General features: G+C 33.0%; 1 long non-coding RNA gene across 1 annotated transcript in view; it reads right to left on the bottom strand.

Moving 5' to 3' along the window:
* The window catches only part of LOC127173968 (uncharacterized), an 84,269-nt gene extending 59,602 nt beyond the window's left edge, over positions 1-24,667 (bottom strand). The window contains exon 1 of the long non-coding RNA XR_007828822.1: positions 24,220-24,667. This is a non-coding gene — a long non-coding RNA (uncharacterized LOC127173968). The remainder of the gene's footprint in view (positions 1-24,219) is intronic.

Raw genomic sequence — 24,667 nt, 5'->3', positions numbered from 1 at the left:
TCCCATTAAAATGCAGTTCAGCATCTGTGACATGAACACACATTTCACATCAGCCGCAGGTCAACATTCGATTGTAAATGCTTTTTCTCACACACAAACACGGTGCTGCTGTGACGCCAAAATCCTCTAATCTCGGGTTGTGTAACTCAAGAGGTTTTTTTTTGTCTGTTTATGATGCAGGAGGTCAGTTACAAAAGAGGACCGTCACTTTACATGATTAACCTTTTTAATTCACAAGGATTATCATCTAAAATTAGCAACAAATATGATTACATGCTGCTGGAGGTAAATACGAGTTCAGGAAAAGATGCTGATGCAGCACTAGCGTTGTCAAAATTACACCGAAAGTGAAATATAGTCCATTGCACTGCATGTTTCAGTGTGAAGTGTGGCACTGTGTTTATTTACACGCTAGCAGCTCATGATTCGTTGTTTCCACTGCAAATGCTGCAAAATGTAAGTGTTACGCTTACACATTTGCATAATTTCCAACATTCTTGTGTACTGTGTTTCACTAGATTTTGTAATGAGAAGCATAAACCTGTGGTCACAAAAAAAACTTAAAGGCTTGCCTGCAGTTTTGGGGTTTTAAGTATTGCAGGTGAAGCTAATAAGACATAAGTATTGTAATTTTACTCCTGCAGTGTAAATGTATTTATTTATTTACTTATTTGTATTATTATTATTATTACAGTATATAAGCTATTAAGGCATGAGTATTGTAATTTAAAATTAAGTAAAATAATGAATATACTTACTAATATACTATTACTAGATTTGCTATATAATATTTACATTGTAGTTGTTTTACAAGAGTAATACTTCTGTCTTAAAAATAATAATAGATGATTGCAATTTGTATGTTTTAATTTTAATAATATTTACAATAAATTGTATTATTATTTATTATTATTATTATTATTAGTTGTTATTACAGTATATAAGCATACGTAAGACATAAGTAATTTTAAATTAATTAATTGTAATTTAAAATTAAATAAAATAATCAATATACTCACTAATATATTACTATATATATAATGTACATTGTAGTTGTATTACAATAGTAATACTTCTGTCTTAAAAATAATACTTCTTTTTCTAGTATATAAGCCATTAAGACATGAGTATTGTAATTTAAAATTAAGTTAAATAATGAATATACTTGAATATACCTAATATACTAATATACTTTATATTTACATTGTAGTTATATTACAACAGTAATATTTCTGTATTAACTATAATAAATAATAAATGATTATAATGTCTCATTTTATTTTAAAAATAATTACAATAAATGGTATTATTATTATTATTATTATTGCAGTATATAATATTAAGAAATAAGTAAAATAATGAATATAATTATATACTATTATATATACATTGTAGTTGTATTACAACAGTAATCTTTGTCTTAAAAATAACAAAAAAAGATTAGAATTTTTTCTTTTTTTAGTTTTACTAATAATAATTATTATTATAAAATATTATTATTATATTTTTGCTGTTATTATTACAGTATATAAGATATTAAGACATAAGTATTGTAATTTCAAGTAAAATAATGAATATATTTATATTTTTATATATACATTGTAGTTGTATTACAACAGTCATTTTCTGTCTTAAAAAATAAATGTTTATATTTTTTTTTTTTTTTGTTTACTAATAATTACAATAAATGTTATTATTATTATTATTACTACTACTACTATTATTATTGCTGTATATAAGCTATTAATACAGAAATATTGTAATTTACATTTAAGTAAAATAATGAATATACTTACTAATATTAGTAAGTATATTTATATTTACATTGTAGTTGTATTACAACAGTAATATTTCTGTCTTAAAAATAATAAATAATCATTGATTATAATTTTTCTTTTTTGTTTTTAATAATAATTACAATAAATATTATTATTATTATTATTATTATTATTATTATTATTATTATTAATTATTATTATTATTATTATTATTATCATCTCAGACAACAAAATAAATGAATAGATAAACATTAAAATTTTGTCTTAATGTTGTGGAATTTTACAGTTTTAAGTGAAATTTCACTATTGTGACAACATTACACAGCACCTTCATTGATTTTGGATACTAAAGCAGCGTAGAAGCATAAGGTCTCACCTACACTAACTCTAATCCCACAGTAAGACCGAAATAGATCGAATACAAGAGGAAGCGCTCTTTTTTTGCCATCGTTTCTTTTTTGGTACAGCGATGGCACGAGGACAAAGGACGGTCTCCTTTCCGTCTGTCAACGGGTCATTTACAGGAACAGAGAAAGATCCGTTATCGCTCGGTGACTCTTTTGATTGCATCCAAAGCAAACATGGCTCTCTTTCAGGTCGCCGGTTTTTCTGAGGACGACATTTTTTGAGCTCTGGAAGCACGTCCGCTCCCCTCGTCACCTCCCTCTCGGATCCGTTCCCGGAGAGCTCCTCAAAGTCACAGCGCGTGGAAGAAACCTGGAATGAATCAGCTAAAGCTTACATACATTTGCCATTTCATCTGCATTGTGAAGGAACTGTTGAGTAACAAGTTGCATAATCATCGCTGGCTTCTCCCATAGATGCGCGCAGAAGGCCGGTGGCGTGCGGCTCAAGCGCAAACGCTGGCCAAATTTCAGCCGTCGCGACCCCAGTGTTTACCGCATTTTTCATCCATTGTCTTCGACGGTTTAAACGAAGGAGGAGAAAGACGCGGCGAAGGCCGTCATCAAAGCAAATGAAAACCACGCTGTCCTCAAATGCTGCTCGCTGGGAAGTTAAAATTCGGAGGGCCGAACGGGAGAGGATTCGCATTTATTTTGGTCTGCTGCGGTTCCTGTGCGCTGGTGTCCGCCGCGACGGGCTCTTTCCGTGGGAAGTGGGTTGATTCGGGGCTTCTGTCCCACTGTGGATTACTTCCTTTCCAGCTATTGATGACGGCTCCGAACGGCAGGCCATCGAGGAGAAACAGCAGGCAGAGGAGCTGAATTCTCATTTAGTTATCACTCTATACTCCATTTGGGCCCACCTCAATATTCATTAGCGAAGTTTGGCCGCCAAGATCTAGTTAGCCGTTGCGTTTGTGCACACGGAGGAGGAATACCAATTCAAACAAATATATTCAAATAGGACTTTTCGAGCTCAGATCGCATAATCCCATGACAAACGCTTTCAGGTGCCAGTTTTTGGCATTCTGGGAAACGGCGGTACAGTCATACACCAGCGCTGGCTGTCTCGACACGTATCTAGCGGCCGCTGCTAGGCAGGTCCTCATCCAAAACATAAACAAAGGAACATTATGTCTGTCAGCCTACGCTGAAACATAAACAGCAATTTATCTCATCCACATGGGAATACGCATATTCTTTTATACCTCCAAATTCCCCCGCTTGCTTTCCTTTCTGACCTGCAACCAACAGAAATAGGATGTGATAGATGAAGGAACTCGAAACTGGCACCGGCAAGCCTCATTAGATATGGGAGAGGATATGAAATCAGGCCTGAAAAACTTGAAAGGAGGTGTTTAACCCTCAGAAAACAGTGATCATTTGAAGCCCTCGGTTTGTTTATGAGGTTCTAAATTATTACGTCAAACGTCAATTAGTTCATTATCATTATCAACCCATCTATTTGTTAAAAACGTTGGAGAAAGTCCAAAATCCTTTCAAAAGTTTAGGGTTGGTGAGACTTTTTAAAAATGTTTTGAAAGAAGACCCTCTATGCTCATCAAGGCTGTATTTATTTGATTAAAAATACAGTAAAATTAGTAATTTTATGAAATATTATTTCAGGTTAAAATAACTGTTTTTTTGTTTCACTATATAGAAAAATGTAATTTATTTCTGTGATCAAAGCTGAATTTTCACCATCATTACTACAGTCTTCAGTGTCACATGATCCTTCAGACATTGTAATAAATTATTATATTTTTTTATAATAGTTACAATAATAATTATTATTATTGTTATTATTGTATATTAAGACACAATTATTGTCATTTAAAATTAAGTAAAATAATGAATCTACTTACTAATATACCCATGTTTATATTTACATTGTAGTTGTATTACAACAGTCATATTTCTTTCTTAAAATAAATTATAATTATAATTCTTCTTTTTTAATAATTTTTAATAATAATTACAATAAATTGTATTATTATTATTATTATTATTATTATTAGTCCATAATCTTATCAAAAGTTTAGGGTTGGTGAGATTTTTTAAAAATGTTTCTGAAATAAGACCCTTTATGCTCATCAAGGCTGTATTTATTTGATTAAAAATACAGTAAAATCAGTAATATTATGAAATATTATTTCAGTTTAAAATAACTGTTTTCTATTTCAATATATAGTATAATTTAATTTATTTCTGTGATCAAACCTGAATTTTCAGCATTATTACTCCAGTCTTCAAAGTCACATGATCCTTCAGAAATCGTAATAAATTATAAATTATAATTTTTTTTATTTTTATTCTTAATAATAATTATAATAAATGTTATTATTATTATTATTATTATTATTATTATAGCATATAATAAGGTATTAAGACATAAGTAATGTAATTATAAATTATGTAAAATAATAAATATACTTACTAATGTACCTATGTTTATATTTACATTGTAGTTGTATTACAACAGTAATATTTCTGTCTTAAAAATAATAAATAAATGATTATAATTTTCTTTTTAATAATAACTGCAATAAGTGTTGTTGTTGTTATTGTTATTGTTATTGTTATTATTATTATTATTACTATTATTAGTTGAAAATCCTTTCAAAAGTTTAGGGTCGGTCAGATTTTTTAAAATGTTTCTGAAAGAAGAACCTCTATGCTCACCAAGGCTGTATTTATTTGATTAAAAATACAGTAAAATCTGTAATATTCTGAAATATTATTAGAATTTAGAATAACTGTTTTCTTTGTGAATATATAGTAAAATGTAATTTATTTCTGTGATCAAAGCTGAGTTTTCAGCATCACATGATCCTTCAGAAATTGTTCTAATATGTTATTTGCTGCTCAAAAAACATTTCTAATTATCATTCATGTATGAACGGTGATACTTTTTATTCACAGATGAATAGAAAGTTCTAAAACACAGCATTTATTTGAAATTTGAAATTCTGAAAGTCTGTCATTTTTGATCAATTTGTAAGTCCTTGCAATTCCTTTTCTTTCAGAAAAATAAATAAATCTTACTGATGGGAAACTTCTGAATGGTAGTGAGGTTTTCATAGTTTATTATTTTATGCCAGGTGGATTTAGGTAAAATTGCCCAGGTCTACTGTGATCTCACTAGGGCAAGCTGTTTTAATGTGAAGACAGAAGATGATGGCTGTCTTTTATTTATTTATTATTTTTGCTTTAAGCTCCAAACCCTTCAAGGAGAGACCATCACATTTATTGGCGAAACTTCAGCATCTCTTTATCCTCCAGCCAGAGAGCATCACAACCCCAAACCAGCCTCTTTCCAATGTTTATCACATTTTTCATCCACCAGCGCTGATTGTCTTCCACAGTTTAAATGAACAAGCGGAAAGACATGAGGAAAGCCAACATCAAAGCAAATGAAAACCACGCTGTCCTCAGGAAGCTAGGTTCGTCATTTTGCGGATTGAAGGAACTTCTGAGTTGCCAAGGTATGAAAAAGTCGATTGAGAGGTTTCACGTTTGTTCTGGGTTATTCTGCTTTTTAAGGAGAGATAGGTAAGATTGGAAATTAGCGACATACAGAAAAATAAACAAATATTTATATATACCCTACCTTTCAAAAGTGTGTCAGCAGACAGTGACTTTTTAAAAAGACTTTATCAATTTAATGCCTCCTTGCTGAATTAACAAGATTTAACGTTTCAAAAGATTTCTATTTCAAATAAATGATGATCTTTTGAACTTTCTATTAATTAAAGAATCCTAAAAAATAAAATGTATCACAGTTTCCTCAAAAATATTGGGTGGCACAACTGTTCTCAGCATTGCTAATAATCAGAAATGTTTGCTGAGCAGCAAATCAGTATATTAGAATGATTTCTGAAGGATCATGTGACACTGAAGACTGGAGTAATGATGCTGAAAATTCAGCTTTGATCACAGAAATAAATTGCATTTTAACATATATCCACATGGAAAACACTTATTTTAAATTGTAAAAATATTTCACAATATTACTTTTTTTCTGTATTTTTGATCAAATAAATGCAGCCTTGGTGAACACAAGGAACTTCTTTCAAAAACATTAAACAAAACTTACATAAACTACCTGTCTAATGCATTTCCAGAGAAACAATAATGCATATATTTTATGCTCTGTACATGCATCAAGCAACAATTTCATAGAAAATACACACAGTACAACTGGGCCAAGCTAGTAGTCAGCTACAAAGCCTTCGGAGACTGTTTTTGGCCAGTGCTGCTTCTCCAAACTCATTATCGCTGCTGTATTTTGAGTAACGGTTTTATCAGGACACCTTTCACATCATCTGAGGCCACATCAGACACAAGGATTCTCTGGTAACAGAAGTGCTGCTCAACCGAGCGTTGGAGGAAAACCCTTAATGAGTTTTTAACATTTTTTAAAACGTCTCTTGTAAACCATAAATGTTTCACTTTATTATACTGAATGTTTGACATGTTTAAAAAATTCCTCCACATAAAGTATACAATGTGTTTCTGCAATTCAGGAAGACCAGATTAGATGGCCTTGAATAGCCTGGCTGTGGTTTGTACCAGTAACTTTGTAACATTATAAACTACGCAATGTGCTGGAGGAGTGAAACAACAATATCAGGAAAGGACATTCTCGCCCAAAAATGTAACAAATGCATACACTGACCGGCCTGTGTGTTATATTTATTCTTGAAGTACTTGCTGTTTTACACAAATAGATGGTTCTCTACTAATGCACTTTTAAAAATGATTGTTCCATGAAGAATCTTTAACATCCTTGTAATCTTTCCGTTCCACAAAAGGTTCTTTATAAAAGGGGTCTTCAGATCATTCAAATAATCTTCACACTACAAAAAAAGGATCTTGGAACTTTTATTAGTAACTAACGGTTCTATTTCAAACCATATTTTCTTAAAGATGCAAAGTTCGCTTTTACATGTAGTTTGAACATTAATGTGTGTTGTCAGTGTATGTACAAATCTACTCTATAATGATAAAAATCCATGCAGTGGTTTTTAATTAATCTGTAAAAATAATATCCGCTTTTTCAGATCTAGACCTTTTCAGATGCTTGTTGGTGTGGTGTCACACCCACAGAGGCCGCTCCCATGATAGCTGACTGACATGAGCGTCTTACCTCAGACCCGCCTTAAATCAGCTGTAACAGTCCAACCTCCATTGTTTTGATGCTGGAGCAGGGATGTAAGTTAGACAAGAATATCTCTGATTGAGCGATTGAGGTGTTGTGTTGCAGGATGTAATAATGAATGTAGTGATCGTCATTTACTCCCGACATCTGAGCCGCTGAAGATGCAGTGGATTATGTTTGTTTGTGAAGGGAATGCGCCTCCCGATCTACATATATCCGTCTATGTTCACACAAATCATTCGTGATCCAGCTTCACTTACAACAGAAGTGAGCGTAAGGGGTTTTTTATGAATCTTTGCGATCGCCTTTCCTAATAACATGCTAGTTAGCAAGTTTAGAGGCTAAACGCGGCTAAAGTAAACAGGCTCGTCACTCCACAGAGAGAAGAGAGGGGCGGGGCGAGCAAAGCTACTCAACATTTAAAGCATCCTCAACCAGAACAGGACGAATTTTGCAAAGCTGATTTTGACAAGGCAAAAAGGGTGTCGTTTTACACTATCATTGAAAATTTTTAACCAAAGTATATTATAGACTTTTCATTAAGACCCTAAAGAATCCTATCAACTTGTGGAAAATGACGATGACCCCCTTAAAGAAGCATTTTAATGCTAAAATCATTCTTTGTGTTACAGTTTAGGGTTCTTTATAACACAATTAAGATTCAAAATACAGGGATGCATGCAACTTTTTCAGTCTTGTTCTCATGAGAGCACTTTTGGTACTCAGTGTGATCCATTAAATATAACTGGAAAAATCAATACATCAATACATTAATAGTTATCATTGACTTTTAATTACTTTTTACAGACAATAAACAAAAAAGTGTGGTAATAAACTAAAACGCAAAAATAAAATAAAAGTACAATTATTTTATAGTGCACTTAATGCACTTAAAAATGCAACACTAATATTTAAATTAGGACTGGCAACAATTATTCGTGATTAATCGCATACAAAATAAAAGTTTGAGTTTGCCTGATATATATGTAATTATTATGTATATATAAATAACACATTTCTCTTAAATATATACATTAATTTGTATTTATGTACAAAATATTTTTATTTTTATACAAAATAAATTCTATAAAAATTATAATAAATGCATATACTTGTAAATATTTCTTAAATATATACATGAATGTGTTTGTATTTAAATATACTCTCAAACTTTTATTTTGTATGCGATTAATCATCTGCCAGCCCTAAATTAAATTTGTATTATTTTTTTTTTTTTTTAATTAATTAATTTATTTATATTTCTCACACAAATTTTCATAATTTTCTAACTTTCAAATTGTTTGCTGACAAGTATGCCTAAATAGATTTATGCTTTCAGTTTGGATGAAAATCTGGGGGGGAAAACACAATTTGTTGAGTCAATTTAAAATAATTTGTTACCCTGCTGCCTTAAATTTTTAAGTTGAATCAACTCAAATATCTAAGTTGTCACTAAGTTGTACAACTTAGTAGACTTAGCCGGGTAATAAATTATTTTAAGTTGACTCAAATCGTTTTTACAGTGTATAATAGTTCTAAAATTGTGATTGTGCATTAACAGCTGTCAACCATGTCAGTACACAAATAAGTGATCTGAACTTATTTACCCAGCATATTTCTTGTTTTGGTCATGCATGGACTCCTGCGCACGACTTACGTGCATCCCTGTTTATATAGCGCTATTAAAGCATAGCTCCTTATGGAACCTTATAAATAAGAGTCTATTCCGCACCAAAAAGGGTTCTGCTATTGTTACAAGCTAAAGAACCCTGTCAATGGGAGGAGACCCTTAATGTTCAGATCAAACCCACATGACAGGATTAAACCAAAATTAAAATAAAAATGTAGGCCTCTTTTCAGGGTTGCTTCAATGTAAAATGTTCGGAGATCAGGTCTGAATTATTCGCACTAATGTTAAAACTGTGCAGCGTGGGTAAAAGAGAAAGCCTGACCTCAGTCCAACCTAGAGAGACACTTTTCACTGAAATGCCACTCCAAAAACTGCAACTCAGACATTTTCCAGAACTAACAACAATGTTCATAAATCAGATTATTTACAGAACATTCCAGACACTGTCCATAAACTGCAGGAGACTTTTTGAGAACTGTGCACTCTGTGGGTCTCATCATAGATTTTAGATAAAGTTTACACCCTTAAACGTTGCTTGATGAAGACAGATGTGTCTTATGCCCTGCTGTGATCATGTGCTTCATCATCCTCACTCACACACAGCAGTAAACAATGCTGCAAGAAATAAAATCCAAAACAACACAAGGGAATTTATGGGTTCACAGGAATAAGTGCCCAAATTCCTCACCCAAGGCTGGACGGGACGCCAGCGCAGGGTTCAGAGAGGCCAGAAAGGGCTGGAGGGGCAACACGTAATCGCATTATTTGCATTGTTTCTTTTGATACAAATAGAGCTTGTGGATCTTCAAGAGTTTTTGTGGCTCTTTTTATCCTCCAGTGGCTTCAGCAAAACCAGATTCAGTGTAAGTTTGGGTTTAGTTCAAATAAACTCTGTTTTTGGGGGGCTCAAGGAAACAGATTGGACCAATCAGCTGTGAATAAAGTGATCTGTCATAATAAAGCCACAGTCATGAACAGTGATTCGCTATTAGGTGGTATTGGGGGTGGGACATTCTCATTCTACAGAGTATCTGATTGGACAAAAACCTGTGTAGTGTATCATAAGTCGTTAATATTTTGGTCTGCTTGCCTGGAAGAGAAAGTCTATTTAAAGTTAAAAAAAAAAAGTAAATAAATAAATTAATAATTAAAAGTGAGCTCAGTTTAAAACATTCAGTCAGGTAGTTTTTCCTCCAATCAATTATATATACCATTACTCCATTAGTTTTGTAGTAAAATTATAGGAATACAAAAGTATTTTGTAGTAAGATATTCTTTAGATATTGTAAAATACATAGTTACTATACTTTATTGTTACTATATATAACCACCTAACCACCCACTTTTTTAAATAACCTAATTGATTATTAAATAATATTAGTATAAATAGTTTAAAGTGCAACTTATGATCAGACTCAATCATTCATTTAGCTATGTTTTCATCACAGAAATTAAAAAAAAAAAGCAATTAAGTGTTAAATTATTTAAAATTAATTTAAAATTAATTAAAAAAAAAAATTACAATTAATTACAAGCTAATGGGTTCCAACATCTCCATAAATGAAACAATCCACTGCCATGGTGACTGCGCTAAATAAATAAATAAATAAATAAATAAATAAATAAATAAATAAATAAATAAATAAATGGCTGTCAAAATTTAGCATAATTAACCACATACAAAATAAAAGTTTGAGTTTGCCTAATAAATGTGTGTGTACTGTGTGTAATTATGTATATATAAATACACACAAATTAATGTATATATTTAAGAGAAATATGTTATTTACACTACCGTTCAAAAGTTTGGGGTCAGTAAGACTTGTAATAGTCTTTAAAGAAGTCTCTTATGCTCATCAAGGCTGCATTTATTTGATTAAAAATATAGAAAAAAAAACAGTAATATTGCAAAATGTTTTTACAATATAAAATAATGTTTTTTATTTTAACATACTTTAAAATAGAATTTATTCCTGTGATGAAAAGCTGAATTTTTAATCAGCTGTTACTCCAGTCTTAAGTGTCACATGATCCTTCAGAAATCATTCTAATATGCGGATTTATTATTAGAATGATCAGTGTTGGATAATATCAACAGTTGTGCTGCCAAATATTTTTTGGAACCTGTGATTTTTTTTTTTTTCAGGATTCTTTCATGAATAACAAGTTTAAAAAGTACAGTGTTTATTCAAAATATAAATATTTTATAACAATGTAAATTATTTATTATTAACTTTTAATAAACTTTTAATTATTAACTTAATACATCCTTGGTGAATAAAAGTATTAATTTCTTAAAAAAAAAAAAAAAAAGAAACAATAAAAATGTACTGACCCCAAACTTTTGAACGGTAGTGTATGTACAAAATATTTTTATTTATATATTGTATAAATTATATAAAAATTATAATAAATACATATGCTTGTAAATATTTCTTAAATATATACATGAATGTGTTTGTATTTATATATACATAATAATTACACACAGTACACACACATATATTAGGAAAACTCAAACTTTTATTTTGTATGTGATTAATCGCGATTAATCATTTACCAGCCCTAAAATAAATAAATAGCAGCATAATACAGATATTTTTATTTTAATACATTGTGTCCTAGTCTCCATTGGTTTCACAGTAAAATTCTAGAATAAGAACTGACTGTTGAATATTGTAAAATCTGAAATATTTAGCATTTTACGCAACCTATAAAACATTAACCTGCGCTATTACGAGATGTGTGGCCCACAATAATCCGAACAAATAGCTGCCAATGGCAATAATACATAATTAAGATAATAATGATTCCAGACCCTTAATATCCATGCATCATCTTATTTGTCATCTTCAGTAAACAAGCAAAAAAGTCACATGATGTTTTGCTGGAACACTATCTCATAAACTTGGTTGATATTCATAATTATACAGTATACTGCTGTAATAAAACAGATTAAGTTCAGAATCACATTAAATTCAGTCTGATTCAGAGCAGCAGAGCTTTCTCCTCTCAGCAGGAGGCAGGCATGCAAAATAGCAGGTAGTGTTAGTGGACCGGCAGTAAACATTTACTATGAAATCTGGAGAACTTTTTTGGTATGGTAATTACACTGCCTTCAAATTCCCTGATGTAATGCTATGAAACTCTGAAACACAAGGGCATGCAAACTGTTACACAAATGTTACATTAAACACATTTTTAAATGTTAAAAAAAAAAAAAAATCAATATTTTATATTAATATCTTCATATGCACATAAAAAAAAAAAAAATTATATACATTTATTAAATTGTTCAATTTAATTTAAATTAATTTAATTTAACCTCATTTAAATTAAAATTATTTTTTTAATTATTATTCAGTTTTTAAAAGTATTATTCAATTTCATTCAGACCTCCAAAGCGTACAAAGTACATTTTCAAATATCAGAGACCTGAATATTTTATTTTTTTCCATTTTACTGACTTTACAAGGTAATTAAATTATGATCTGACATCCGTTCCAGTGTAAACTTTTGTACAAACTCATTTGTCTTTGTGAAGAGACTTTTCATCAGTCATTATAAAGCAGTGTGTTTTATTACAAACACTGCTGAAGATGGACGAACTTGAGTCAAGTGTGAAAACGGTCGATGATCAGTTTTATAAACAATCATATTCAAATGTCAAACAACTACACAATAAGCTGCTGATGAATTAAATGTTTCACATATTCAGGCAACAGGTTTTAGTGTAATATCTGATGTGTCTTTGAGCCGTACAAATATATATATAATATTAATATAATTAAACAGCTTTTCTCAAAATATCTCTTGATTTCATTAGTCAAAAGTTTCGAAAATAAAGTTAAATTTAAATTTAATGTATTATTAAACCTTTAATTAAATATAGACTTATATATGAAGTTATATGTGAGTGTTTTTTACATTCTTGTTTACATAATTAAAAAAAAAAAAATAGTGTGTCTATATAGTAAAAAAAAAAAAAAAAAAAAAAAAGTATAATAAATATATTTTTATTTATTTTTATAATATTTTATAGTTTTTTTTTTACACACACCATATACACATAAATAAATAAATAAATTTATATATTTATAATTTGTATATATATATATATATTTTTTATCTTTTTTCAGTATATATTATACCATCTAAGCAAAATTTAGTAGACATATGTTTTATATATATATATATATATATATATATATATATACACTTCAATAAAGTATGTTACAGTACATTTTTACTTGGATTATACAGTCCCAAACTTTGAAAAAGTGCATATGACTAGGAGGAGAGATTATCCCATGCTGTATAAATAGTATAAATAGATGTATTCAACAAGAAACTCGAAAAAGAGTTCAGCAATAAACATTCTCCAGACTGAATTAATTTGGTGCATGCCGACCAAACGGGTCTGAAGGCTATGCTCACCACAAAAGGTTTACGTTTGTTTAAGATCCTCCCAAAAGCGTTCACCACCATGAAGGAGACGTGGAACGCTCTCGTCTAATTTACTCGGGACAGTTTATACGAGCCGTGATTCGATTGTTCCGTCACACGTTCTGGATTCCTTACGATCGGGAGGATCTATAGCAGCACGATTAACGACTCGCAAATGAGTTCCAGAGAAAATGATTAGACGACAGAGAATTAACAAGGATGTTGATATTTCTGGCACGAGGATCAGTGGAGACGCGCACAAAGCGAAGTGGCCCAATTAGCGGGTGTTTAGCTGGAGGTGGAGTTTCGAAAGGGGGCTCGGTCCCCGGAGGGCCAGTTGTCATGGGTACTAGCGTGTCACCGAGGGCCCTTTCTCTTTCACGCTTTCATTCTCCGTTCTGTTCTCCCTCTCAATCACCACGACAATTAGACACAAAAACACAAGTCTCCCTCCCTCTCTTTCTCCAAGGCCAAACTCTCCATTTCAGTCCCTGGAGGGAAGGCTGAACGAAGCAGAAAGTGTGTTTTTTATGAACACTGAGTTGAAGTGGAAAGAAAACTTTGAATGTTCTTTTCATTGTTTGTTTTCTTACCCTCACAGTTTTTCCCCTCCTCTAAGCTGATCTGTTCTTTTTGTCTAGAATTACATAATGGTGCCATCCATCCCCATTAAGAGGTGTTGCTTCCTAAAGCGGGGAACGGAACGAGGAGTCTCCGTGTGTTTTCCAATCTGGCAATGTTTTCGGAGTTTCTATACGTACTGTAATGTCGTGACATATGCATGTGGAATAAATGTCATAATTACAATAGATGTCAAAAGACATCTGGAAGTGCAAAAGATGTAAACAGGGCCAAACTCACCAGCCCGTGTTAATACTTAATCTGTACAGATCACATTTGAAAGTGCTCAGATCACTACTTCTTAAGGTCAATGATGCATGATGTCACTAAGTTTAATTTGCATTCTGCCTAGTGTCAGCCCTCAGTATTTGTTGTGTGTGCAAATACTGCACTGTATTTTAAGTTGAATTCTCAAAGTTGTTCTCATTAATTTGTTTTTTTTTTTAAAGTCCAACAAGCCGTGCCAATCTCACGCCACCCGTGTTCACCATGCAGTGAAAAACACATCACAGAGCAAAGACACTGACAACACACTAACAGACAAGACAGAGCAGGTAATCTTTGGTATTTTTCAGCTTTCAATTTTTATCATTTTGTAAAAAATTCAAACAGTAAATACCGCTTTGTGGCTCTTTAATGTGTCGTGACAGATTGCTGTAGCGCCTCAGATCAAGCAGCATGTGAACTGATCTCTTCCTCTTTACTAGTTATAGCATGAAATAAACATTAATGCACATCAGAGGGTATCTTGTTTCAAGCGTGGAAAGATGTCAATACACACCATTTATCAATTTCAAGTCCACCGATGCCACAGTAAATTAATCGCAATTTGTGAATCGATTCAGATTTAGAGTCCCCCTGTAGTCAAAATTTTTATCCCTTAAAACTGATCTTTGATAATCGAAATGACATATTTAAGTGTTTTTTCTTGTGAAAATAATTTGCTCATGCCTTAAAACAGCTTGAATGTAACTCTACCCCCTTGCCTCATTTACTATACGTGGATCTATGAATATGCAAATTTGCCCCGCCCCCACGCGGTCACACCAGCCAGAGCCCCCTAATCCACTAACTAATCTATAGTAAACGCGATATAATGGCGAAACACGGACAATGACTGATAAAACTCTTTTTTCTAACGGATGCTAAGTTCACATTTTCATGTTGTTTGAACATTAATGTGTGTTGTCAGTGTATGTACAAATCTACCCTATAATGAGAAAAATCCATGCAGTGGCTTTTAATTAATCTGTAAAAATAATATCCCCTTTTTCAAATCGAGCCACTCTCAGATGCCTGTCGTTGTTGCATCACACCCACAGAGGCCGCTCCCACCATAGTTGATTGACATGAGTGTTTTACCTCAGATCAGCTGTAACAGTCAGACCGCCATGTTTTGATGCTGGAGCAGGGATGTAAGTTAGACAAGAATTGAGCAATTGAGGTGTTGTGTTGCTGGATGTAATAATGAACATAGTGGTCGTCATTTACTCCCGACATCTGAGCTGCTGAAGATGCAGTGAATTACATTTGTTTGTGAAGGCAAATGCGCCTCCCGATCTACATATATATTCGCGCGAATCATTTGTGATCCAGCTTCACTTACAGCAGAAGTGAGTATAAGCGTTTTTTTAGGAATCTTTGCGATCGCCTTTCCTAATAACGTGCTAGTTAGCAAGTTTAGCGGCTAAATAGGGCTAAAGTAAACAGGCTCGTCACTCCACAGAGAGAAGAGAGGGGCGGGGCGAGCAGAGCTCATTAACATTTAAAGCAACCTCGACCAGAACAGGATGATTTTTGCAGAGCTGATTTTGGTAAGGTTAAAAGGGTGTTTTTTTACACAACCATTGAGAATTTTTAACCAAAGTATATTATAGACTTTTCATTAAGACCCTAAAAAAAATCATATCAACTTGTGGAAAATGGGCATCTGATGACCCCTTTAAAGTTACTTACTTGACGATGTTGTGCCCTCAAAATGGATTGCAGGAGCGGTGCGTCTGACTCCGGGCTAATTTTACACTGTTGCCGCGGGTTATTTTTTTTTAAGTTAGCGGTTAGCACCTAGCAGTTGTGCTCTATTTAATGCTCTATATGCTCTATTAAATGCTTTATTTATTATTTGGTTTTGTGCTAATAATCCTATTGGTATATTTTGCATGCTAATGATAGGAATCTATCCTTTGACGTGATTGGTTACTGAAGTTTGTGACATAGTAAAAAAAAAAAAAAAAAAGGGCTGTTTCAAATCACATTTCTGGGACAGCCTTTGGAAAACTACAGTTTTAAGGAGAAAATACTCAGCAATGGTGTTGATTAATGGACTGGCACATGCTTTGTGTAAAAGCAACACCACATAGACAAAAAAAACAACATAAAAATCTTGATTTTCACTAGAGGGGGACTTTAAGGAATGCATTCTGAACTCAGTTTTTAACAGCAGATGGTGCTCTAATCTAGTTTTTAACCACACACTTAAACCCACTTGAAGAAGAGCACTACCTAAGTAATAAAAGTGCTTAAATGTACTTGCACCTTGGTTTTATAATGCAAAATTTATGTAAACACAGACCACTGTGAACACCCTGGTTATTTGCTTCAATCTTTTCAAACTTTATGAATGATTATTTTAGGTTGTATAGTGAACTGGTTAAAAACTAAGCTAAGAATCGCGATGCATTTTGGGGGAAAGAAAAAATAAATAAATAAATAAATAAATAAATCACAGAATCGATGCAAAATCCAGTCTTGTTTGTTTGTCAGACAAAAATGGCAGATTCTGCGTTATGATTAGTCAGATCACTTGTCAAACTAACTGTGAAGAGTTAATTCTGATGCAAAAAAGACAGACTATTTTCTTACAGTTGCTAGATCCATTTGATCTATCTTATATGGAAATGTCTTTTATAATTATATAATCTAATAGTTAATATTATACAAAGAGTGATGTTTTTTCTCCAAATTTCACATAATTGCAAATGTGATATTCATTTGATAAAACAAGAAGTTAATATTAAGTTTTTGTTGTATTTCTACAACAAAAATGGTTCCAAACAGAGCCACAGCAGAACGGTTTTGCATCTGTCAGCAACACACAACAATTTTTTTTTTACTAAATCAATCAGCTGTTTTTAAATGAATCGGATGAATAAATGACTCAATGACTCACTCATGCAATGATTTGCTGACACTGACTGGCAATTTTATATTTATATTTAAAGTATACTTTCCCTATTTCCCTTTTTTTTTGAGAAACCGTTTATGCGTGGTTTAAAAAAATAACATTTTTAAGTCTGAAATAAGGCCATGATACACATAAAGAACAAGGACTGTGTACAAGGTCACTTGCCAAAAATGGAAATTTTGACATAATTCTGTGAGAAATGAGTAAGAAAGCTTCTAGCAGTTTTATAAACACTTGTACATATTTATTCACCTTGCAAAAAAAGGAAATAATATTACATAACACAAAATCTGCCACTGAAGCACAACTACAAGAGCCAATACAGGAACCCAAATGAAACCTGTGATGTATTTTCTTTATAACTTCTTTATAAGAGTTAGACTGGGCTCTTGAATATAGCATTTTGTGTCATATTAACTAATCATTCTGAGCTTTACTGTTACAGTTGAAGCTGTGATCATGTGTAGAAGTCCAGAAGATCCCATAGTGAAACGCTGCACAGAAATAAAGCATTTAAAAGCAAATTACAGTCATTTTATGATGCACATAAGTGCTTAGTCTAAACTGACAAATACTGATAAATCCACACATTTTAATATCAATGATCGCAATTTCGCTTCCAGCAGCAGCAGATGACAGTGAAAAATGTGTACAGCTGCGGGGAGCAGCAAGCCTTCCGCTCAAACACGCTGAATAGTCTGCGTTTCAGGAGTAAAAGTAATGCTCTACTGTGCTTTATGGACCTGGTTAGCCAGTTGGCTCACCACAGCGCAGATCCACGCCTGAAACAAAAAACACTCTGGAGCCTTACAGAAGGAAGCCCTCATGTCTTACATCTGATGCTGAATCACTAGCCTGAACATTCAATCACGTGTATTTACTCTATAAAGTGGGATGGCAATCTGACATCTGTGACAACAATGAGAATAAATAGTGCACAAATGGACACTCCTGAACATCCCATCGACATCTGAAACAGTTAGACTTCAATCAAAAGACAGATTTCCAAAATTTCAAAAGAGTTTTAGGAGAAACATCTGAGACAAAGTTGATACTAAGGAATTGTTCATCCAAAAAATAAAAATGTCCTCACCCTCAGGACATCCAAGATGTAGGTGAGTTTATTTCTTCATCAGACTTGAATCAGGAGAGAAATCTGCACGGATCAAACAACGTTTACAATCCAAAACAGCTCTAAACAAATATGTGGGTAGATTTTGATGTGAGAAAACAACAGGAGATGGACTTTTTCACCTGAGGAAGCGTTATTATGGATAACGGACTTGTATTTTATCTGGAAGAAACAGTTTGAAGATCAAAAATGCCTTAATGATGGATTTGTTTCTTACAAACATGCAGCTTTTGGTTTCACAAGATGTTAACGGATGGACTGGAGTGGTGTGGATTACTTGTGGATTGTTGTGATGTTTTTATCAGCTGTTTGGACTCTCATTCTGACAGCACCCATTCACTGCTGGGGATCCATTGGCGAGCAAGTGATGCAATGCGAGATTTCTCCAAATATGATGAAGAAACAAACTCATCTACATCTTGGATGGTCTGAGAATGAGCACGTTTTCAGCACGTTTTCATTTTCGGATGAACTATTTCTTTAAATGAACCACACATGAGTAAACCTTGAGTCTTAAAATCATTATATACAACCTGAATGTCAAAGCAATCTCTTTTGAGGAAAGAAACAATTCTCTGTTTTTACTAAAACATTCAAGTGTAGGTGGTTATGTTAGTTACATCATGTCGAAGGCTTTCTTGGCTCTCCGGCCTTCATCTATCTGGACCTTTATTTAGACTCTACCTGCTTCATGTTTGTGCAATCTAGTCCTTCATTGGTTATATAAGCCACCCAACGGCAGGGAAAAAAAGTGCATGAAATATACAGAAATGTCTTGTGGGAATCAAAATAATGCAATATTTTATACTTAGTTACTGAAAGTTGCACATCTGCAGCAAAGGTTACAGAGATTTGACTTTTTAATTTGTTCCTGAAGGAACAATTTCGCAGTAGAATACTGTCACATTACATTACATGTGAGCTGGAAATACCCTTTGAAAGACTGTAAACAACATGATGCCTCTCCAATAGTTTGAAGCTCACCTGACATCCTAGAAGCAGATCTAGCTGGCGGACACACAAACAACCCTGTAGTCCAAAGCCTAATCCTATTAAAGCGGAACTAGGTATTACTGAGATCTAAAACCAAACCGCCCTCACAAAGCTGCTAACAAATGAACACCAAAGTTAAGAAACACCTCCAAAACCTTCTGGACAAAAGGTTAAAACCACAGATTTGTAATAAAATATGGTTGGAACACCGCATATGGGATAAACAGTTGCACATGCATTAGATAAGAAATACTGAGATTTTCTGCACTAAAAGTTTTAGCAGTTGGCACATTTTCATCAGTACCATTAAAGTTACTGATAAAATATTGAACAATAATCGACCTTTACAGAAAGTATATCAGAATGAATTCGAAAGACATTCATATAACAGGGGTCTTCAACAGGGGATCTGGAAGTTACATTTTTTGTTTAAAAGTAACATTTGAAAATGTTTATTTATTTTTTTTATTTTACAGATTCCACCACTAGCCTGAAGAGGGCAGTATTTTTGCAGAATTATTTGCATTTACTTACACATATTTACACATATATGTGACCCTGGACCACAAAACCAGTCTTAAGTCGCTGGGGTTTATTTGTAGCAATAGCCAAAAATACATTGTATGGGTCAAAATTATTGATTTTTCTTTTATGGCAAAAATTATTAGGAAATTAAGTAAAGATCATGTTCCATTAAGATATTTTGTAAAATTCCTACTGTAAATGTATAGAAACTTAATTTTTGATTAGCAATATACATTGTTAAGAACATTATTTGAAGAACTTTAAAGGTGATTTTCTCAATATTTTGATTTTTTTGCACCCTCAGATTCCTGATTTTTAAATAGTTGTATCGCGACCAAATATTGTCCTATCCTAACAAACCATACATCGATGAAAAGCTTATTTATTCAGCTTTCATATGATGTATAAATCTCAATTTTGAAAAAATGACCCTTACGACTGGTTTTGTGATCCAGGGTCACATATTATATATACATATTCATATTTTTTATTATTTTTTTTTTTTTTTTGTGAAAGTTTGTGAAAGCTTTGTACGAGGGTAAAAGTCAGCCTTTTGATTATTTTAACAGGTTTTATTTGAATGAAGTCTGCCTAAACTGGTAAGCTTAAATGTAATAATTTAATCTTTATTTGGTTAAACTTCAAAACGTCTTTGCAATATGTGTGTGAGTGACTGATTGCCGATGTCAGGTTCACATCTGCACGCTGTTTCAGCACGACTGCTGAGCATAAACTAAAACACTGAGATATTATTATAATCCAGAGGATTTAAGAGTATGATTAAGATCTGACAGATGTGGGTGAAGAAACTTATCACTGATACCTGTAAACACAAAAGACTGAGATGGCAGTTCATCTTCAGTAAAAACACACTTGAATCCAAACAGCTGAGGAGAGACAGTTTTGGTCAGATTTTGAATATGCTATGATCTACCGATGTCACGTGTTTATTTCGAAAATTCAGATGTACAAACTTGTTGCTTGTGTACAACCTCCTGCTTGAATTGTTTTAGTAATAGAGCGCTGCTGCCATCTTCTGGCTGCGTTTGGAACAGATACTGCTGAACACTACTAAAAGTCAGTAAAAATAGGGCTCTGTGTACTTAAGTACATTAGTGTTATTTTGTATTGATTTTTCACAGGTGTTTTAGTCATACTTTACACTTTGTGTTGTGTTTTACATTAATGGAAATGTCCGTAACTCAATGATTAATAAAACCTGTACATTTTCAGGTTTTTTTTCTTACATTTTTTATAGCATTTTAATTGCATTTGATACAGCACAAATTGTGCAATAATCAATATCTGAATTGCATTTGGTTGCATGTTTAAATCTCATGTTGTGCTGAAAACCCTTGACCTAAGCTGGTGTTCCCAGTCACTAATGACCAGCCAAAAATGTTACATTCAAACTTGTTTTCTTTTAATTAGCACAGGTTTTGTATTTCTCTTTTGGAATTGACAGGTTGTAGGCTTCACTGATCTGATCTTATGCACCTCTGTTTTTGAGAGGGGAAAAATGCATTATTTGTTTATCATTTTGACTGAATATGAAGTGCATGAGCTCAGATCAGTGAGGCCTACGATCAATCAGTTTCAAAAAGAAATATAAAATTTTTGCTATTGAAAGAAAACAAGGTGAAAAAAAGATTACACCCAATATGGTAATAATATAGCATAACGAGAAATTTATAAGCGAATTTTTGTAGGTCAGTCACTTTTGACTATAGGTCCACAAAAAAAACGTAAAAAGGTGGCGGGAAATCCAAAAACATACCAAAATGATCAAATTCCATCTCATTAATAATATATTTTGCATTCAAATTTGTGTAAAAATGTCTCAACATTTGTGAATCTAATCCAATAATGAGTTAAGAGATGATAAAATTGTGGATAATATTATTTCTGGTTCATTTGTCACAACTGCAAACTAAAAGTAAATCATAGTTGAGATTAGAGCTGCAAAACGATTAGTCCAGATTAATCGATTCAAAATAAAAGTTTGTTTACATACCATATGTGTGTGTACTGTGTATATTTATTATGTATATATAAATACACATATATATTTGTGTATTTATGTGTTTGTTTATAAACACTTGTATATCGTTTATATTATATATAGATATTTTACATATAAATCTAACATATTTCCTTAATATATACATGTATGTGTATACACAATAAATATACACAGTACACACATATTGTATAGTATGTAAACATACTTTTATTTTGAATCGATTAATCGCAACTAATGGTTTTGCAGCTGTACTTGAGATTACCATGGTTTAGTGGAGCTCATTGAAGAGGTTCAACTGGTTGGTTTTTGCATTTTTTTGACCACTCAGTGGACATTCAGCATTGAAACACTGCCTTCACACTGCCAAGTCTTATTCAAAGAAAGTGAAGCTCACATGACTAAAGAAATATGAAGCTTTTTAAAATATTTCAAAGAGTACACATGGAAAATATTAGTTAAAACATCAGACCGATTCATATTTGAAAACTCTCCAAACCGTGTGTGGAAACACAATCCATATTAGCCTATGAAACGCCGTCCTAATGATCAGTATCAGTTACAAATAGCGCAAGTCTTTACCTTCATTATAAGACCACAATACTGGCACAGCCGTGATGTTTTGACCTCAGGTATTTTAATGATGCTCAGCATCTTCTGAGGGCATTAGTTCAAGAAAGTCCTCATGATTAATAATCTTACGTGGACTAAAATAACAAGAGCGAATATTTCACATTGCGCACGACAGCACTGGATCGCGTAGGCCATGATGAAAAGTGCATATGACCAAGCAGAGCTAACAGAATATATGTCATTGTCACACATTAACTACTTTTCTGACAGCAACATACCCATAAATTACACAAGTCTCACTCCTTTAGTAGTAGCACATCAATGTACTCATTCAACCCCAAGGAAGAGTGAAATCACACAAAAAAAAAAAAAAAAAAAAAAAAAAAAATCAAACTATGAAACTACCAGCAGATGGAGACAAACAGACTGGTGAAGGATCATCCCAAAATCTGAGACAAATGACTGCACCACTGAAAGAGACCAGCAGAGACCAGCAGAGACCAGCTCAACTCACAGTGTAAAGTCAATCAGGTTGATCTGTTGCCCTACACTTGAACTTTAACACTTCTGGTATCTCATCCAATCAGTGAGCGAGAAAGGAGAAAACGGTTTCTGATTACACCAATCAAACAACTGATGCAACTTCTGCCAGCCAATCACTGGGCTCCATTTATTCTACCTGTCATTTCACACATCTGTCAGAACAGGTACAAGTACATGTGCTTTCTGTTTTAGTTCTGAAGTCCTTCTTCCTAATCCAGGGAACCCATGGCATTAGTTTTTGCATTGTTTACTGGGATGTTGAAAGACAAAGTTATCTACTTTAACTTTTTAAGGTATTAATGTATAAACATTGGTTAGTGAGAATTAAAATAACACAAAATTATCTAGTCACTTGTCAGCAATATAAACCTTTATGCCCGACCTATAAAACTGAAAATACTGATCTCAAATCCTCATAAAAACCAAAATATACAAATGACACACTTTGCCACTAAAATCCCTTATTTTTAAGGTCCAAAATAGTCCTGAATTAACTTTTAAAAATTTATTTTTGTATTTATTTAAATACTGTTATTACTACTACTACTACTACTAATAATAATGCATGTTTTATTAAAAAAAGTTTTGAACACTTCAGCCAAGACAAATATATATTTCTTGAGACATGCTAATCAACAGCAGGACATACACATCATACTGCACATTGTCACACTTTATGGGGTAAGTTGTCACAACGAAAACTGCCATTTAACAGACTATTAGATTCAATATAGCAGCAAAACAATTAATTATGAAAAAAGGAAAAGATTCATTTACCCAGCTTAACATGAAAAGGTTTCAGCTACAACAATACTTTTCCTTCAGTCAGATCTAGTACAGATCTGCTATAGAAAACACGTAATTAAACAACCTTAAAGTTACTGATACTGTATCTAACCCTTGTCTCTCCACTATAAACAAACTTCATTTAATGAATCACAGCATCCTCATCAGACAGGCTGTTACTCGCCTGACAAGTTTCACATATGAAGACATTTATAAATCATATGCAATACAATGCAAACACCTCTATCATAACATAGCGGCAGTTTGCGCAGGTGCATCACATCAGTCCACGACAGGACACAAAGTTTGTTTCATCCGATATTCAAGTCATTGAATAATAAAGTCAAGGTTACGCTTTCAGTAGTGTTAATAATACTGTAGTCTGGTTCTCGCATGACTTTTAAGATGCAGTAATGCTCTTACCTTGGCAAAGCAGCGATGTTCTCCATTCACTCCTCCAGCGTCCAGTGTCTCTTTACAGAGCATTTAAACTCCAATGATAGTCCATAAATCGTCTCATAGTGGCATGACACGTCTGTCAGTAAAGCGTCTCATATCTCTCCACCAAACACTGACTCTCCTTCAGATATGAATCGGTTTAAGTGGTGCGAGTGCAATAAAGACGAGTCTTCAGAGACGCTCCATCCTCACAGTAATGTTATTTATTACTCGTGCACGCTGTTAACGGTGTGTGTCCAACGCGTAAAACGCAAAAGACAATCCACATAAACTTCAGAAAAGAAAAACACTGCCGTAGAAGTGAAAAATAGGCATAAATCCATGTTGCCTGAGGATAATCATGATGAAGGAGCTCCGCGTCCACAGTGAGAAGTTCAAGCCTCTGAAAGTTCCCAAACTCAACAAGTGCGCC

The sequence above is a fragment of the Labeo rohita genome, chromosome 12 (assembly GCF_022985175.1).
Source record: "Labeo rohita strain BAU-BD-2019 chromosome 12, IGBB_LRoh.1.0, whole genome shotgun sequence".
Classification (NCBI taxonomy): Eukaryota; Metazoa; Chordata; class Actinopteri; order Cypriniformes; family Cyprinidae; genus Labeo; species Labeo rohita.
This window is presented reverse-complemented; position numbering and strand designations above follow the sequence as displayed.